We start from the raw sequence: 13,027 nt of genomic DNA, 5'->3' as shown, positions 1-13,027 counted from the left end.
ACCCCAGCTCCAGCTCCAGCTCCAGCTCCTTCTCCGGGAGCTCCTGGCCCTCTCGTACCGAGGAAACAAACCCCAGCTCCAGCTCCAGCTCCGGCTCCAGCTCCAGCTCCATCTCCGGGAGCTCCTGGCCCTCTCCGGGAGCTCCTGGCCCTCTCGTACCGAGGAAACAAACCCCAGCTCCAGCTCCAGCTCCAGCTCCTTCTCCGGGAGCTCCTGGCCCTCTCGTACCGAGGAAACAAACCCCAGCTCCAGCTCCAGCTCCAGCTCCTTCTCCGGGAGCTCCTGGCCCTCTCGTACCGAGGAAACAAACCCCAGCTCCAGCTCCAGCTCCGGCTCCAGCTCCAGCTCCATCTCCGGGAGCTCCTGGCCCTCTCCGGGAGCTCCTGGCCCTCTCGTACCGAGGAAACAAACCCCAGCTCCAGCTCCAGCTCCAGCTCCTTCTCCGGGAGCTCCTGGCCCTCTCGTACCGAGGAAACAAACCCCAGCTCCAGCTCCAGCTCCGGCTCCAGCTCCAGCTCCATCTCCGGGAGCTCCTGGCCCTCTCGTACCGAGGAAACAAACCCCAGCTCCAGCTCCGGCTCCATCTCCGGGAGCTCCTGGCCCTCCTGGCCCACTCACCACTCATACCCGGTAGACACCAGCTCCATCTCCGGGAGCTCCTGGCCCTCTCACCACTCGTACCGAGGAAACACCAGCTCCATCTCCGGGACCTCCTGGCCCTCCTGGACGACTCCCCACTCATACCCAGGAGACACCACCTCCACCCCCGCTACACTTACGCCAACACCCCGGGACCTCCGGGACCACTCACCACTTATACCCAGGGGCACCACCACCACCACCACCACCACCACCACCACCACCAACACCACCGCCGCCGCCGCCGCCGACCCCCGTTACCCCTGTCCCCTTACATCCCCGTTACACCACCCCCACCCGCACCGCCGCCGCCGCCGCCGCCGCCGCCACCCACCACCACCGGAATCCATACACCCACAACCGGGGCCGGGGCCGGGGCCGGGGCCGGGGCCGGGGCCCGGTCAAGACCCCTTCTCCGCAACCTTTACCTCCGGGCGTGCCCGGGTACCCACGCTTAAGCACCCCCCTCCCGCCGACTAAACCCACGTGTCCGCGGCGTCTGGAAGTCGGCGCCCCTGGTACTCCGGGCAAAGTCTCGTGCCCCTGGTACTCTGGAAGTCGCCGCCCCTGGTACTCCGGACAGTACCGGGGGCGGCCCAGCACCTGCCGTGCCTGCCGTGCCTGCCGTGCCTGCCGTGCCTGCCGTGCCTGCCAGACAGACAGACAGACAGACAGACAGACAGACAGACAGACAGGCAAAGTCGTGCGGTGGCCGGCCGCTCACCACGCATAACCAGGAGACACCACCACCACCACCACCACCACCACCACCACCACCACCAACACTTACACCAACTCCCCGGGACCTCCGGGACCTCCGGGACCTCCTGGAGGAATCCCCACTCATACCCAGTAGACACCAGCTCCATCACCGGGAGCTCCTGGCCCTCTCACCACTCATACCGAGGAAACAAACAGACAGACAGACAGACAGACAGACAGACAGACAGACAGACAGACTGACAGACACCAGCTCCAGCTCCATCTCCGGGAGCTCCTGGCCCTCTCGTACCGAGGAAACAAACAGACAGACACCAGCTCCAGCTCCGTCTCCGGGAGCTCCTGGCCCTCTCGTACCGAGGAAACAAACCCCAGCTCCAGCTCCAGCTCCAGCTCCTTCTCCGGGAGCTCCTGGCCCTCTCGTACCGAGGAAACAAACCCCAGCTCCAGCTCCAGCTCCGGCTCCAGCTCCAGCTCCATCTCCGGGAGCTCCTGGCCCTCTCCGGGAGCTCCTGGCCCTCTCGTACCGAGGAAACAAACCCCAGCTCCAGCTCCAGCTCCAGCTCCTTCTCCGGGAGCTCCTGGCCCTCTCGTACCGAGGAAACAAACCCCAGCTCCAGCTCCAGCTCCAGCTCCTTCTCCGGGAGCTCCTGGCCCTCTCGTACCGAGGAAACAAACCCCAGCTCCAGCTCCAGCTCCGGCTCCAGCTCCAGCTCCATCTCCGGGAGCTCCTGGCCCTCTCCGGGAGCTCCTGGCCCTCTCGTACCGAGGAAACAAACCCCAGCTCCAGCTCCAGCTCCAGCTCCTTCTCCGGGAGCTCCTGGCCCTCTCGTACCGAGGAAACAAACCCCAGCTCCAGCTCCAGCTCCGGCTCCAGCTCCAGCTCCATCTCCGGGAGCTCCTGGCCCTCTCGTACCGAGGAAACAAACCCCAGCTCCAGCTCCGGCTCCATCTCCGGGAGCTCCTGGCCCTCCTGGCCCACTCACCACTCATACCCGGTAGACACCAGCTCCATCTCCGGGAGCTCCTGGCCCTCTCACCACTCGTACCGAGGAAACACCAGCTCCATCTCCGGGACCTCCTGGCCCTCCTGGACGACTCCCCACTCATACCCAGGAGACACCACCTCCACCCCCGCTACACTTACGCCAACACCCCGGGACCTCCGGGACCACTCACCACTTATACCCAGGGGCACCACCACCACCACCACCACCACCACCACCACCACCAACACCACCGCCGCCGCCGCCGCCGACCCCCGTTACCCCTGTCCCCTTACATCCCCGTTACACCACCCCCACCCGCACCGCCGCCGCCGCCGCCGCCGCCGCCACCCACCACCACCGGAATCCATACACCCACAACCGGGGCCGGGGCCGGGGCCGGGGCCGGGGCCGGGGCCCGGTCAAGACCCCTTCTCCGCAACCTTTACCTCCGGGCGTGCCCGGGTACCCACGCTTAAGCACCCCCCTCCCGCCGACTAAACCCACGTGTCCGCGGCGTCTGGAAGTCGGCGCCCCTGGTACTCCGGGCAAAGTCTCGTGCCCCTGGTACTCTGGAAGTCGCCGCCCCTGGTACTCCGGACAGTACCGGGGGCGGCCCAGCACCTGCCGTGCCTGCCGTGCCTGCCGTGCCTGCCGTGCCTGCCGTGCCTGCCAGACAGACAGACAGACAGACAGACAGACAGACAGACAGACAGGCAAAGTCGTGCGGTGGCCGGCCGCTCACCACGCATAACCAGGAGACACCACCACCACCACCACCACCACCACCACCACCACCACCAACACTTACACCAACTCCCCGGGACCTCCGGGACCTCCGGGACCTCCTGGAGGAATCCCCACTCATACCCAGTAGACACCAGCTCCATCACCGGGAGCTCCTGGCCCTCTCACCACTCATACCGAGGAAACAAACAGACAGACAGACAGACAGACAGACAGACAGACAGACAGACAGACTGACAGACACCAGCTCCAGCTCCATCTCCGGGAGCTCCTGGCCCTCTCGTACCGAGGAAACAAACAGACAGACACCAGCTCCAGCTCCGTCTCCGGGAGCTCCTGGCCCTCTCGTACCGAGGAAACAAACCCCAGCTCCAGCTCCAGCTCCAGCTCCTTCTCCGGGAGCTCCTGGCCCTCTCGTACCGAGGAAACAAACCCCAGCTCCAGCTCCAGCTCCGGCTCCAGCTCCAGCTCCATCTCCGGGAGCTCCTGGCCCTCTCCGGGAGCTCCTGGCCCTCTCGTACCGAGGAAACAAACCCCAGCTCCAGCTCCAGCTCCAGCTCCTTCTCCGGGAGCTCCTGGCCCTCTCGTACCGAGGAAACAAACCCCAGCTCCAGCTCCAGCTCCAGCTCCTTCTCCGGGAGCTCCTGGCCCTCTCGTACCGAGGAAACAAACCCCAGCTCCAGCTCCAGCTCCGGCTCCAGCTCCAGCTCCATCTCCGGGAGCTCCTGGCCCTCTCCGGGAGCTCCTGGCCCTCTCGTACCGAGGAAACAAACCCCAGCTCCAGCTCCAGCTCCAGCTCCTTCTCCGGGAGCTCCTGGCCCTCTCGTACCGAGGAAACAAACCCCAGCTCCAGCTCCAGCTCCGGCTCCAGCTCCAGCTCCATCTCCGGGAGCTCCTGGCCCTCTCGTACCGAGGAAACAAACCCCAGCTCCAGCTCCGGCTCCATCTCCGGGAGCTCCTGGCCCTCCTGGCCCACTCACCACTCATACCCGGTAGACACCAGCTCCATCTCCGGGAGCTCCTGGCCCTCTCACCACTCGTACCGAGGAAACACCAGCTCCATCTCCGGGACCTCCTGGCCCTCCTGGACGACTCCCCACTCATACCCAGGAGACACCACCTCCACCCCCGCTACACTTACGCCAACACCCCGGGACCTCCGGGACCACTCACCACTTATACCCAGGGGCACCACCACCACCACCACCACCACCACCACCACCACCAACACCACCGCCGCCGCCGCCGCCGACCCCCGTTACCCCTGTCCCCTTACATCCCCGTTACACCACCCCCACCCGCACCGCCGCCGCCGCCGCCGCCGCCGCCACCCACCACCACCGGAATCCATACACCCACAACCGGGGCCGGGGCCGGGGCCGGGGCCGGGGCCGGGGCCGGTCAAGACCCCTTCTCCGCAACCTTTACCTCCGGGCGTGCCCGGGTACCCACGCTTAAGCACCCCCCTCCCGCCGACTAAACCCACGTGTCCGCGGCGTCTGGAAGTCGGCGCCCCTGGTACTCCGGGCAAAGTCTCGTGCCCCTGGTACTCTGGAAGTCGCCGCCCCTGGTACTCCGGACAGTACCGGGGGCGGCCCAGCACCTGCCGTGCCTGCCGTGCCTGCCGTGCCTGCCGTGCCTGCCGTGCCTGCCAGACAGACAGACAGACAGACAGACAGACAGACAGACAGACAGGCAAAGTCGTGCGGTGGCCGGCCGCTCACCACGCATAACCAGGAGACACCACCACCACCACCACCACCACCACCACCACCACCACCAACACTTACACCAACTCCCCGGGACCTCCGGGACCTCCGGGACCTCCTGGAGGAATCCCCACTCATACCCAGTAGACACCAGCTCCATCACCGGGAGCTCCTGGCCCTCTCACCACTCATACCGAGGAAACAAACAGACAGACAGACAGACAGACAGACAGACAGACAGACAGACAGACTGACAGACACCAGCTCCAGCTCCATCTCCGGGAGCTCCTGGCCCTCTCGTACCGAGGAAACAAACAGACAGACACCAGCTCCAGCTCCGTCTCCGGGAGCTCCTGGCCCTCTCGTACCGAGGAAACAAACCCCAGCTCCAGCTCCAGCTCCAGCTCCTTCTCCGGGAGCTCCTGGCCCTCTCGTACCGAGGAAACAAACCCCAGCTCCAGCTCCAGCTCCGGCTCCAGCTCCAGCTCCATCTCCGGGAGCTCCTGGCCCTCTCCGGGAGCTCCTGGCCCTCTCGTACCGAGGAAACAAACCCCAGCTCCAGCTCCAGCTCCAGCTCCTTCTCCGGGAGCTCCTGGCCCTCTCGTACCGAGGAAACAAACCCCAGCTCCAGCTCCAGCTCCAGCTCCTTCTCCGGGAGCTCCTGGCCCTCTCGTACCGAGGAAACAAACCCCAGCTCCAGCTCCAGCTCCGGCTCCAGCTCCAGCTCCATCTCCGGGAGCTCCTGGCCCTCTCCGGGAGCTCCTGGCCCTCTCGTACCGAGGAAACAAACCCCAGCTCCAGCTCCAGCTCCAGCTCCTTCTCCGGGAGCTCCTGGCCCTCTCGTACCGAGGAAACAAACCCCAGCTCCAGCTCCAGCTCCGGCTCCAGCTCCAGCTCCATCTCCGGGAGCTCCTGGCCCTCTCGTACCGAGGAAACAAACCCCAGCTCCAGCTCCGGCTCCATCTCCGGGAGCTCCTGGCCCTCCTGGCCCACTCACCACTCATACCCGGTAGACACCAGCTCCATCTCCGGGAGCTCCTGGCCCTCTCACCACTCGTACCGAGGAAACACCAGCTCCATCTCCGGGACCTCCTGGCCCTCCTGGACGACTCCCCACTCATACCCAGGAGACACCACCTCCACCCCCGCTACACTTACGCCAACACCCCGGGACCTCCGGGACCACTCACCACTTATACCCAGGGGCACCACCACCACCACCACCACCACCACCACCACCACCAACACCACCGCCGCCGCCGCCGCCGACCCCCGTTACCCCTGTCCCCTTACATCCCCGTTACACCACCCCCACCCGCACCGCCGCCGCCGCCGCCGCCGCCGCCACCCACCACCACCGGAATCCATACACCCACAACCGGGGCCGGGGCCGGGGCCGGGGCCGGGGCCCGGTCAAGACCCCTTCTCCGCAACCTTTACCTCCGGGCGTGCCCGGGTACCCACGCTTAAGCACCCCCCTCCCGCCGACTAAACCCACGTGTCCGCGGCGTCTGGAAGTCGGCGCCCCTGGTACTCCGGGCAAAGTCTCGTGCCCCTGGTACTCTGGAAGTCGCCGCCCCTGGTACTCCGGACAGTACCGGGGGCGGCCCAGCACCTGCCGTGCCTGCCGTGCCTGCCGTGCCTGCCGTGCCTGCCGTGCCTGCCAGACAGACAGACAGACAGACAGACAGACAGACAGACAGACAGGCAAAGTCGTGCGGTGGCCGGCCGCTCACCACGCATAACCAGGAGACACCACCACCACCACCACCACCACCACCACCACCACCACCAACACTTACACCAACTCCCCGGGACCTCCGGGACCTCCGGGACCTCCTGGAGGAATCCCCACTCATACCCAGTAGACACCAGCTCCATCACCGGGAGCTCCTGGCCCTCTCACCACTCATACCGAGGAAACAAACAGACAGACAGACAGACAGACAGACAGACAGACAGACAGACAGACTGACAGACACCAGCTCCAGCTCCATCTCCGGGAGCTCCTGGCCCTCTCGTACCGAGGAAACAAACAGACAGACACCAGCTCCAGCTCCGTCTCCGGGAGCTCCTGGCCCTCTCGTACCGAGGAAACAAACCCCAGCTCCAGCTCCAGCTCCAGCTCCTTCTCCGGGAGCTCCTGGCCCTCTCGTACCGAGGAAACAAACCCCAGCTCCAGCTCCAGCTCCGGCTCCAGCTCCAGCTCCATCTCCGGGAGCTCCTGGCCCTCTCCGGGAGCTCCTGGCCCTCTCGTACCGAGGAAACAAACCCCAGCTCCAGCTCCAGCTCCAGCTCCTTCTCCGGGAGCTCCTGGCCCTCTCGTACCGAGGAAACAAACCCCAGCTCCAGCTCCAGCTCCAGCTCCTTCTCCGGGAGCTCCTGGCCCTCTCGTACCGAGGAAACAAACCCCAGCTCCAGCTCCAGCTCCGGCTCCAGCTCCAGCTCCATCTCCGGGAGCTCCTGGCCCTCTCCGGGAGCTCCTGGCCCTCTCGTACCGAGGAAACAAACCCCAGCTCCAGCTCCAGCTCCAGCTCCTTCTCCGGGAGCTCCTGGCCCTCTCGTACCGAGGAAACAAACCCCAGCTCCAGCTCCAGCTCCGGCTCCAGCTCCAGCTCCATCTCCGGGAGCTCCTGGCCCTCTCGTACCGAGGAAACAAACCCCAGCTCCAGCTCCGGCTCCATCTCCGGGAGCTCCTGGCCCTCCTGGCCCACTCACCACTCATACCCGGTAGACACCAGCTCCATCTCCGGGAGCTCCTGGCCCTCTCACCACTCGTACCGAGGAAACACCAGCTCCATCTCCGGGACCTCCTGGCCCTCCTGGACGACTCCCCACTCATACCCAGGAGACACCACCTCCACCCCCGCTACACTTACGCCAACACCCCGGGACCTCCGGGACCACTCACCACTTATACCCAGGGGCACCACCACCACCACCACCACCACCACCACCACCACCAACACCACCGCCGCCGCCGCCGCCGACCCCCGTTACCCCTGTCCCCTTACATCCCCGTTACACCACCCCCACCCGCACCGCCGCCGCCGCCGCCGCCGCCGCCACCCACCACCACCGGAATCCATACACCCACAACCGGGGCCGGGGCCGGGGCCGGGGCCGGGGCCCGGTCAAGACCCCTTCTCCGCAACCTTTACCTCCGGGCGTGCCCGGGTACCCACGCTTAAGCACCCCCCTCCCGCCGACTAAACCCACGTGTCCGCGGCGTCTGGAAGTCGGCGCCCCTGGTACTCCGGGCAAAGTCTCGTGCCCCTGGTACTCTGGAAGTCGCCGCCCCTGGTACTCCGGACAGTACCGGGGGCGGCCCAGCACCTGCCGTGCCTGCCGTGCCTGCCGTGCCTGCCGTGCCTGCCGTGCCTGCCAGACAGACAGACAGACAGACAGACAGACAGACAGACAGACAGGCAAAGTCGTGCGGTGGCCGGCCGCTCACCACGCATAACCAGGAGACACCACCACCACCACCACCACCACCACCACCACCACCACCAACACTTACACCAACTCCCCGGGACCTCCGGGACCTCCGGGACCTCCTGGAGGAATCCCCACTCATACCCAGTAGACACCAGCTCCATCACCGGGAGCTCCTGGCCCTCTCACCACTCATACCGAGGAAACAAACAGACAGACAGACAGACAGACAGACAGACAGACAGACAGACAGACTGACAGACACCAGCTCCAGCTCCATCTCCGGGAGCTCCTGGCCCTCTCGTACCGAGGAAACAAACAGACAGACACCAGCTCCAGCTCCGTCTCCGGGAGCTCCTGGCCCTCTCGTACCGAGGAAACAAACCCCAGCTCCAGCTCCAGCTCCAGCTCCTTCTCCGGGAGCTCCTGGCCCTCTCGTACCGAGGAAACAAACCCCAGCTCCAGCTCCAGCTCCGGCTCCAGCTCCAGCTCCATCTCCGGGAGCTCCTGGCCCTCTCCGGGAGCTCCTGGCCCTCTCGTACCGAGGAAACAAACCCCAGCTCCAGCTCCAGCTCCAGCTCCTTCTCCGGGAGCTCCTGGCCCTCTCGTACCGAGGAAACAAACCCCAGCTCCAGCTCCAGCTCCAGCTCCTTCTCCGGGAGCTCCTGGCCCTCTCGTACCGAGGAAACAAACCCCAGCTCCAGCTCCAGCTCCGGCTCCAGCTCCAGCTCCATCTCCGGGAGCTCCTGGCCCTCTCCGGGAGCTCCTGGCCCTCTCGTACCGAGGAAACAAACCCCAGCTCCAGCTCCAGCTCCAGCTCCTTCTCCGGGAGCTCCTGGCCCTCTCGTACCGAGGAAACAAACCCCAGCTCCAGCTCCAGCTCCGGCTCCAGCTCCAGCTCCATCTCCGGGAGCTCCTGGCCCTCTCGTACCGAGGAAACAAACCCCAGCTCCAGCTCCGGCTCCATCTCCGGGAGCTCCTGGCCCTCCTGGCCCACTCACCACTCATACCCGGTAGACACCAGCTCCATCTCCGGGAGCTCCTGGCCCTCTCACCACTCGTACCGAGGAAACACCAGCTCCATCTCCGGGACCTCCTGGCCCTCCTGGACGACTCCCCACTCATACCCAGGAGACACCACCTCCACCCCCGCTACACTTACGCCAACACCCCGGGACCTCCGGGACCACTCACCACTTATACCCAGGGGCACCACCACCACCACCACCACCACCACCACCACCACCAACACCACCGCCGCCGCCGCCGCCGACCCCCGTTACCCCTGTCCCCTTACATCCCCGTTACACCACCCCCACCCGCACCGCCGCCGCCGCCGCCGCCGCCGCCACCCACCACCACCGGAATCCATACACCCACAACCGGGGCCGGGGCCGGGGCCGGGGCCGGGGCCCGGTCAAGACCCCTTCTCCGCAACCTTTACCTCCGGGCGTGCCCGGGTACCCACGCTTAAGCACCCCCCTCCCGCCGACTAAACCCACGTGTCCGCGGCGTCTGGAAGTCGGCGCCCCTGGTACTCCGGGCAAAGTCTCGTGCCCCTGGTACTCTGGAAGTCGCCGCCCCTGGTACTCCGGACAGTACCGGGGGCGGCCCAGCACCTGCCGTGCCTGCCGTGCCTGCCGTGCCTGCCGTGCCTGCCGTGCCTGCCAGACAGACAGACAGACAGACAGACAGACAGACAGACAGACAGGCAAAGTCGTGCGGTGGCCGGCCGCTCACCACGCATAACCAGGAGACACCACCACCACCACCACCACCACCACCACCACCACCACCAACACTTACACCAACTCCCCGGGACCTCCGGGACCTCCGGGACCTCCTGGAGGAATCCCCACTCATACCCAGTAGACACCAGCTCCATCACCGGGAGCTCCTGGCCCTCTCACCACTCATACCGAGGAAACAAACAGACAGACAGACAGACAGACAGACAGACAGACAGACAGACAGACTGACAGACACCAGCTCCAGCTCCATCTCCGGGAGCTCCTGGCCCTCTCGTACCGAGGAAACAAACAGACAGACACCAGCTCCAGCTCCGTCTCCGGGAGCTCCTGGCCCTCTCGTACCGAGGAAACAAACCCCAGCTCCAGCTCCAGCTCCAGCTCCTTCTCCGGGAGCTCCTGGCCCTCTCGTACCGAGGAAACAAACCCCAGCTCCAGCTCCAGCTCCGGCTCCAGCTCCAGCTCCATCTCCGGGAGCTCCTGGCCCTCTCCGGGAGCTCCTGGCCCTCTCGTACCGAGGAAACAAACCCCAGCTCCAGCTCCAGCTCCAGCTCCTTCTCCGGGAGCTCCTGGCCCTCTCGTACCGAGGAAACAAACCCCAGCTCCAGCTCCAGCTCCAGCTCCTTCTCCGGGAGCTCCTGGCCCTCTCGTACCGAGGAAACAAACCCCAGCTCCAGCTCCAGCTCCGGCTCCAGCTCCAGCTCCATCTCCGGGAGCTCCTGGCCCTCTCCGGGAGCTCCTGGCCCTCTCGTACCGAGGAAACAAACCCCAGCTCCAGCTCCAGCTCCAGCTCCTTCTCCGGGAGCTCCTGGCCCTCTCGTACCGAGGAAACAAACCCCAGCTCCAGCTCCAGCTCCGGCTCCAGCTCCAGCTCCATCTCCGGGAGCTCCTGGCCCTCTCGTACCGAGGAAACAAACCCCAGCTCCAGCTCCGGCTCCATCTCCGGGAGCTCCTGGCCCTCCTGGCCCACTCACCACTCATACCCGGTAGACACCAGCTCCATCTCCGGGAGCTCCTGGCCCTCTCACCACTCGTACCGAGGAAACACCAGCTCCATCTCCGGGACCTCCTGGCCCTCCTGGACGACTCCCCACTCATACCCAGGAGACACCACCTCCACCCCCGCTACACTTACGCCAACACCCCGGGACCTCCGGGACCACTCACCACTTATACCCAGGGGCACCACCACCACCACCACCACCACCACCACCACCACCAACACCACCGCCGCCGCCGCCGCCGACCCCCGTTACCCCTGTCCCCTTACATCCCCGTTACACCACCCCCACCCGCACCGCCGCCGCCGCCGCCGCCGCCGCCACCCACCACCACCGGAATCCATACACCCACAACCGGGGCCGGGGCCGGGGCCGGGGCCGGGGCCCGGTCAAGACCCCTTCTCCGCAACCTTTACCTCCGGGCGTGCCCGGGTACCCACGCTTAAGCACCCCCCTCCCGCCGACTAAACCCACGTGTCCGCGGCGTCTGGAAGTCGGCGCCCCTGGTACTCCGGGCAAAGTCTCGTGCCCCTGGTACTCTGGAAGTCGCCGCCCCTGGTACTCCGGACAGTACCGGGGGCGGCCCAGCACCTGCCGTGCCTGCCGTGCCTGCCGTGCCTGCCGTGCCTGCCGTGCCTGCCAGACAGACAGACAGACAGACAGACAGACAGACAGACAGACAGGCAAAGTCGTGCGGTGGCCGGCCGCTCACCACGCATAACCAGGAGACACCACCACCACCACCACCACCACCACCACCACCACCACCAACACTTACACCAACTCCCCGGGACCTCCGGGACCTCCGGGACCTCCTGGAGGAATCCCCACTCATACCCAGTAGACACCAGCTCCATCACCGGGAGCTCCTGGCCCTCTCACCACTCATACCGAGGAAACAAACAGACAGACAGACAGACAGACAGACAGACAGACAGACAGACAGACTGACAGACACCAGCTCCAGCTCCATCTCCGGGAGCTCCTGGCCCTCTCGTACCGAGGAAACAAACAGACAGACACCAGCTCCAGCTCCGTCTCCGGGAGCTCCTGGCCCTCTCGTACCGAGGAAACAAACCCCAGCTCCAGCTCCAGCTCCAGCTCCTTCTCCGGGAGCTCCTGGCCCTCTCGTACCGAGGAAACAAACCCCAGCTCCAGCTCCAGCTCCGGCTCCAGCTCCAGCTCCATCTCCGGGAGCTCCTGGCCCTCTCCGGGAGCTCCTGGCCCTCTCGTACCGAGGAAACAAACCCCAGCTCCAGCTCCAGCTCCAGCTCCTTCTCCGGGAGCTCCTGGCCCTCTCGTACCGAGGAAACAAACCCCAGCTCCAGCTCCAGCTCCAGCTCCTTCTCCGGGAGCTCCTGGCCCTCTCGTACCGAGGAAACAAACCCCAGCTCCAGCTCCAGCTCCGGCTCCAGCTCCAGCTCCATCTCCGGGAGCTCCTGGCCCTCTCCGGGAGCTCCTGGCCCTCTCGTACCGAGGAAACAAACCCCAGCTCCAGCTCCAGCTCCAGCTCCTTCTCCGGGAGCTCCTGGCCCTCTCGTACCGAGGAAACAAACCCCAGCTCCAGCTCCAGCTCCGGCTCCAGCTCCAGCTCCATCTCCGGGAGCTCCTGGCCCTCTCGTACCGAGGAAACAAACCCCAGCTCCAGCTCCGGCTCCATCTCCGGGAGCTCCTGGCCCTCCTGGCCCACTCACCACTCATACCCGGTAGACACCAGCTCCATCTCCGGGAGCTCCTGGCCCTCTCACCACTCGTACCGAGGAAACACCAGCTCCATCTCCGGGACCTCCTGGCCCTCCTGGACGACTCCCCACTCATACCCAGGAGACACCACCTCCACCCCCGCTACACTTACGCCAACACCCCGGGACCTCCGGGACCACTCACCACTTATACCCAGGGGCACCACCACCACCACCACCACCACCACCACCACCACCAACACCACCGCCGCCGCCGCCGCCGACCCCCGTTACCCCTGTCCCCTTACATCCCCGTTACACCACCCCCACCCGCACCGCCGCCGCCGCCGCCGCCGC

This window comes from Lutjanus erythropterus, unplaced genomic scaffold (genome assembly GCF_056507025.1).
Source record: "Lutjanus erythropterus isolate fLutEry1 unplaced genomic scaffold, fLutEry1.hap2 Scaffold_185, whole genome shotgun sequence".
NCBI classification, from domain to species: domain Eukaryota; kingdom Metazoa; phylum Chordata; class Actinopteri; order Lutjaniformes; family Lutjanidae; genus Lutjanus; species Lutjanus erythropterus.
Note: the sequence above shows the minus strand (reverse complement) of the source record.